Source organism: Gossypium hirsutum, chromosome A11 (assembly GCF_007990345.1).
Source record: "Gossypium hirsutum isolate 1008001.06 chromosome A11, Gossypium_hirsutum_v2.1, whole genome shotgun sequence".
In the NCBI taxonomy this organism is placed as follows: domain Eukaryota; kingdom Viridiplantae; phylum Streptophyta; class Magnoliopsida; order Malvales; family Malvaceae; genus Gossypium; species Gossypium hirsutum.
In genome coordinates this window covers 114,386,588-114,393,016 of record NC_053434.1, presented here as the reverse complement: position 1 = coordinate 114,393,016, position 6,429 = coordinate 114,386,588, and the positions used below count along the sequence as shown (strand labels likewise).

Below are 6,429 nucleotides of genomic sequence, written 5' to 3'. Positions count from 1 at the left end.
TTAAGGCTGGTCAACATAAATTTCTTCTTCAAGAAAACCATTGAGGAAGGCAAATTTAACATCAAGCTGGTGAATGTTCCATTGCAACTGTGCTGCTAAGGCAACTAGCAGTCTGATGGTGTCTAGTCTTGCCACTGGTGCAAAAGTCTCCAGGTAATCCAAGCCATACTTTTGGCTAAACCCTTTTACAACTAGCTTAGCTTTAAGTTTGTTCAAACTCCTATCAGCATTATGCTTGGCTCGATGGACCCATTTCACCCCAATGATCTTTCTATCAGCTGGTCTTTCAACTAATTCCCAAGTCTGATTTTTCTCAATCATTCTGATTTCTTTAGCCATTGCCTGTTTCCATCCTTCCTCAACTTCAGCTTTTTCAAAACAGCATGGTTCTACTATGGCTAATTGTATTCTTTCATAGATTTCAACCAAAGGTCTAGTCCCTCAGATTGGTTCATCATCAACATCCATCTCAAGACCATTTTGATCAGACTCAATTTGATTAGCCATAGGCTCTTCAGAAACTACTTTTGGCTCACTCTTTTCTCAATTCCAATAGGCTTTCTGATCAAACACCACATCTCTGCTGACTAACATCTTGTTTGTTGAAGGATCCAAGATCTTATAGCCTTTCTTGACTGTGCTGTAGCCTACCAAAATACCAGGTTGAGCCTTCTTGGACAATTTGTCCCTCTTCACAGTTGGGACATGTGCATAGCATATGCAGCCAAAGACCTTCAGGTGAGCCAGTGATGGCTTGAACCCAAACCAGGCCTCAAATGGAGTTTTGTGACTCAATGCCTTGGTTGGGAGCCTGTTTTGAATGTAAACAGTAGTGTTAACTGGCTCAGCCCACAATGGGCAAATTCTTCTTAAATAATAGACACCTGGTCATATCCATCAAACTTCTATTTTTTTTCTTTCACTAACACCATTTTGTTGAGGTGTATAGATGTTGGTGAGCTGGTGTTTGATGCCTGCTTCATCACAAAAAGGCCTGAAACTGAGCTGAGGTGTACTCAGTTCCATTATCAGACCTTAAAGTCTTTAGTTTGCAACCTGTCTCGGTCTCTGCAGCAGCCTTGAACTTCCAAAACACTGAAGCCACCTCTGATTTGTGCTTTAAGAAATAAATCCAGCAAAACCTGGACATTCAATGACTGAGTCTTCATAGGGCCATAGACATCAGTGTGCACAAGCTGTAGTTTTTCTGAGGCTCTCCAGGCATTGTTTGAAGGAAATGGCAACCTGGTTTGCTTTCCTAGCTGACATGCCTCACAAACCTCCTCCTTCTAACTGAGTTGATAAAGTTTTCAACCAGATCCTATTTGGTTAGCTCATCCATTGATCTATGGTTGGTATGACCAAGTCTTTGATGCTGAAGCTTAGAATCTTCTACAGAGGCTGTGTAGGCTGAGTCTGAATCATTTGTCTAGTCAACAACAAAACTTTTATCAGCTATAGTGACTGACATAAACCTGGATCCACTTGGATCAGTAATTTGGCACTCCTTGCCCTTGAACACAACAGAATAGCCTTTCTCTAGCAGTTGAGCAATGCTGAGAAGATTTCTGTTAATTTCAGGCACTAACAACATATTTGAAATGCGTTTGTTACCTGTAGGAATGCATATCAACACATCTCCTTTACCTTCCGCCTTGATAAAGTGGCCATTGCCAACTTTTACCTTGGTTTTGTAGCATTTATCTAATGACTTGAAGATAGCAGCATCTGCTGTCATATGGTTAGTGCAACCACTGTCCAAGAGCCATCCATTTGAGAGTTTCTCCTGAGTAGCTGAGCATGACACAACAAAAACTTGCTACTCGAGCCTCTGCCTTTTGCTATTGGGGTTGATTCTGTTTTGGTTTGCCTTTGTTTTTGCAAACCTTTTCAACATGCCCTATCTTTTTGCAGTATTGACACTGCACATCTGGCCTAAACCAGTAGTTGGCCTCTGGATGACCAGGTCTCTTACAATGCCTGCAGGGTTGGTCCCTTCTTCTTGTGGTTTCTGACTTAGACTTGTCCCTCTAAGTCTTTTTACCTTTGTAGGCAGTGGTGCTCGAAGCTGGCTTGGTTTTGGCTTGGAAGGAACCTTCTTGGTGCTCCTCTAGTCTACTAGCTCTTCTTTACTCTTGTGCATAGAGAGCATTGATTAGCTCTGTCAGTAAGATGCTGGTGAGGTCCCTTGAGTCTTCGAGGGAAGAAATTTTTGCCTCATACCTCTGAGGTAAGGTTGAGATCACCTTCTCCATTATCCTCGCTTCACTAAACTGCTCTCTAAGAAGCCTTATGCTGTTTACCACAGCCATAATCCTGTCTGAATATTGCTTAACAATTTCTTCCTCTTTCATTTTCAAATTCTCGAAGTCCCTTCTCAGGTTTAGAAGCTGTTGTTTCCTTGTCCTCTCTGTCCCTTGAAACTCCTCTTTTAATCTGTCCCATGCCTGCTTTGGTGTCTCACAAGCCATGATCCTTGTGAATATCACATCTGATACACAGTTCTGGATGCAGGACATTGCTTTGTGCCTCTTGGTCCTTTCATCAGCATGCTGCCTAATCTAAGCCACTGTTAGATTGGCCCTAAGTGGTGCTGGTTCAACATCTGAGTTGACCACCTCCTATAGGTCGAATGCCTGTAGGTTGGTCTTCATTTTAACCACCATATGTGATAACCCTTTCCATTAAAGACTGGTGGTGCAGTTGGTGAGAAGCCTGATGAAGCCATTTGATTTTGAAGCTCAACTAGAACAGGTCCACTAAGATTACAGCTTTAGATACCAATTGTTGGTGTTATGAACAAGGAAGAGCCTTTGAACAGAGGCTTGATCAGCAAGGCTCGTGACTTGGAGAAGAAACAAACAGGATTCAAGACTAAAATTAAGAACAAAAGAAAAGATAAAATGGAGAGTATTTGGAAGGAAAATCTGATGAATTTCATTCAACCATGAATAATGGCATAATACCAATACAAATATCAGACACTTTGCTGATCAAAGTAAGGCTTACATTACCTAAACATTACCTAACTCCACTAATTACATAGAAACTTGAAAGACAAAACTTGCACACTTAGTAAAGCTGATTTATTAACTCAAATGTCAACAAAATACATCAAGTACATTAACAACTTAGTTCTAATTCAACTAAGTTACAAAATATCATTTAAAGTAACAAAAAAAGAAGAAGAAATGGACAGCAACATTGAGCTTCGACTGCTGCATGTTGGTCTCGAGTGTGCATGTGCTGCTCCTTGTCTGCATGTGTAGCATGGAAGCCAACTTCAACAGTTACATAGTATTGAACAGTTACCTAATGTCATAACTGGTCCCACTAATACATGACTACTAAACTTGAATTACACACAAAAGGAAGATGGCTTATCAGCTATTACATCAACAACAAATCCTATAGAAATCCTACTAACTTTGATAAGAAGTTACAAAGAAACTAAAGGCACGTTTGGTTCGCTGTATTGGATTAGAGGTGTATTGGATTAGAGGTGTAATGGAATAGATGTGTAATAGCAAATCAACTGTTTGGTTGAATGTAATGGAATAGAGGCGTAATAGTAAAACTGTGTTTGGTTGAATGTAATAGAGGTGTAATAGCATAATGGAGAAAACTAAAATGACCAGAATACCCTTAGCATAAATTTGTTTTGGTAAATGATTATTGTTATTGTTATTTAAATTTTAATAAGATTATTTATTATCAAAAATAAATAATTTAATCATATTTAAACATAATTATTATTTAATATATTTAATTAAAATATATAATTTAATAAAATTCTTAATAATTAGCAGAAATTTGTTTTGGTAAATTATTTTATTTAAATTTTAATAAGATTATTAATATCAATAATAAATAATTTAATCATATTTAAACATAATTATTATTAAATATATTTTAATTAAAATATATAATTTAATAAAATTCTTAATAATTAATATTCTTATATGAATTTACTCAAATCATAATATATGATACTGTAAAATATAAATTAAAATAATAATTATTAAATATATTATAATTAAAATATATAATTTAATAAAATTCTTAATAATTAATATTCTTATATGAATTTACTCAAATCATAATATATGATACTATAAAAGAAAATTTGAAATAATTAATATTAAATATATTTTAATTAAAATATATGATTTAATAAAATTTAAAATAATTATAACTAATAAATTATATTTTATGAATTTGTATAATTTAAAATAATAATTATTACATATAATTTAATTATTACATATAAAATTAGTTTAATTAAGGTAACCTAAGTTTAAAACAAATAAAATAAAGAATGAGGATTTGGTTTAGTGTATTAAGTATATCTATTTTGTTGACAAATCTAAACTAAGCTTTTTCTAATGACTAGATCGAAAGGGTGAAGAACCCCAATAAACAAGAACAAGTATAACTATTGTTTTCTATGTCACTGTGATCTTCTAATGCAATCCTATAACTAGGAAGAACCGCATATAATTGGTCGGATTGCGGCTTTGAGATCATCGTAAAATCTTTGCTCCGAAAATCTGCTAGCTCTTCTCCTTGCTGCTGTAGCTATCTTGAGTCTTTCAGACTCGGGCATCTTCACGATTTTCAGGACTGCATCTGCATATTCTTCTACATTTTGAGCAAGAAATCCTGTTTGCGTCCATCTTCATCTAAAACAATGTCCATTTTTGGGCCAGCAGAATTATGAGCTGAGGGGAGTCGAGCAAAATGAATATCATTTTAAAAACATTTTTAAAATGGAAAACAAAAGTAGCTCGAATCAGAAATTATAATATCAGTTGCCATGCTAGCTCACCTATAGGTATGGCTCCTGCAGCCATGTACTCTACAACACTAATGCAAACTGTAAACTGGTAAGAAATCACAGCCATGTACTCCTGCAGCCATGTACTCCTGCAGCTCCTGAGTTAAAAAAATCAAACTGTAAAGAGTTTCTAGAACTAATCAAGGTTCCAAAACTGAAACACCGGAACCATTAAAAATTTAGCTTGAAGGTCTATGTAAGTATGTGCACCTTCTCGGGACGAAATTGTGCAACAGATATGATTTTTGGAGTTTCCACCGACCTTTCCAAAGGAAGTGCCTGTTTCAGATGTAAACTGGTAAGAAATCACAGATGAATGACACTAAAAAATATAAAATGCACTATGATTGGTGATGAATAACAAGAAACAGAACCTAAAGTCCTGAAGTATCACAAGGTGGATAAACTCGCTTAATGCAGTTAGGAATACCCCAAAGCTTCTCGATGTGAGACTGAGTCCATGAAGAGTTGACCATTACAAGATGTGCACAAGATCCCACCATTACAAAATGTGTTTGGAAGGACTTGTTAAATAGACTTGTTGTATATACTTGTTGGCATAAATTGTGAGACAAAAATGTATGAACAAATCCAAGAATAATACTCAGTCTTAATGTTCCCCAAACCCCTAATTCATATATAGATCTAAGCTATTAGGGGGAAATCCTAGTCTTACAATGTTTGTGGCATTTGTTTCAGATACATAACCATCCTTGTCGAGCATGATTGCATCATTGGCATTCGCATTATTCCCTTCTATCTGCATTGGACCCACAAATCATTTTTTCCCAAGAGATAGTTTAACAAAAATGCATATCTGGCATTAGTCTGAGAGACATAATCTCCACATACACAGGAAATATACAGGTCATATCATCCATCATGGTTTACACCCTTAACCCAAACAAAACAAAAATATCCAAGCCTAGAGAGAAAGGTCTACTGAAGTTTTCAGGTAAGAAATCAGAAAAAATACAATTGTTATCTTGCGAAATTGATTAATCAGTGATGATACTGTCAGAAGCATTTAAAGATAGTAAGCCATCAAATTGAGAACATACTTGCTCGAATAGCTGAAAGAATGAAACAACATTCAAATCATAGATCAGATATTAGAACATCATCTACTCTCAGCTTTATCGTAAAATCAAATGAAAGTCCTGCATTGGACAACCTTTGCCAGTATGTTATTAGAACATATTTTTTATGCTTCATGATTAAAGATTTGCGTGATCATTCATACACAACAATCAGTGTTCATTATCAGTGGGTTTGTAATTTGTTTACTACTCTTTGTTTAACACAACTTGCATGGCAGATAGGTAAGACCAAAGTTTTCCTTAGAGCTGGGGTTTATTGAGAAGGAAAAGACCGGGGATGGAGAAATGCATTTTTATTGTATTTAACAGTAGAGAAGCACCGCACTGCACAATTTCTTAAGGGTGGGGATGTCGGATTTTCTTCTAACAGAAATTATTTCGATAGAACAGATTTCATAACTCACATCCTATTATCAGCCCAATATATACATATACTGCTCATAATATCTCAACTTTATCATGATTATTCAATTAAATTTTTTTTTACATCAT

At 35.5% G+C, this 6,429-nt stretch overlaps 1 pseudogene; it reads right to left on the bottom strand.

Moving 5' to 3' along the window:
* Positions 1 to 4,312: 4,312 nt before the first annotated feature.
* On the bottom strand, positions 4,313 to 5,593 carry LOC107962184 (GDP-Man:Man(3)GlcNAc(2)-PP-Dol alpha-1,2-mannosyltransferase-like; annotated as a pseudogene).
* Positions 5,594 to 6,429: the final 836 nt, after the last annotated feature.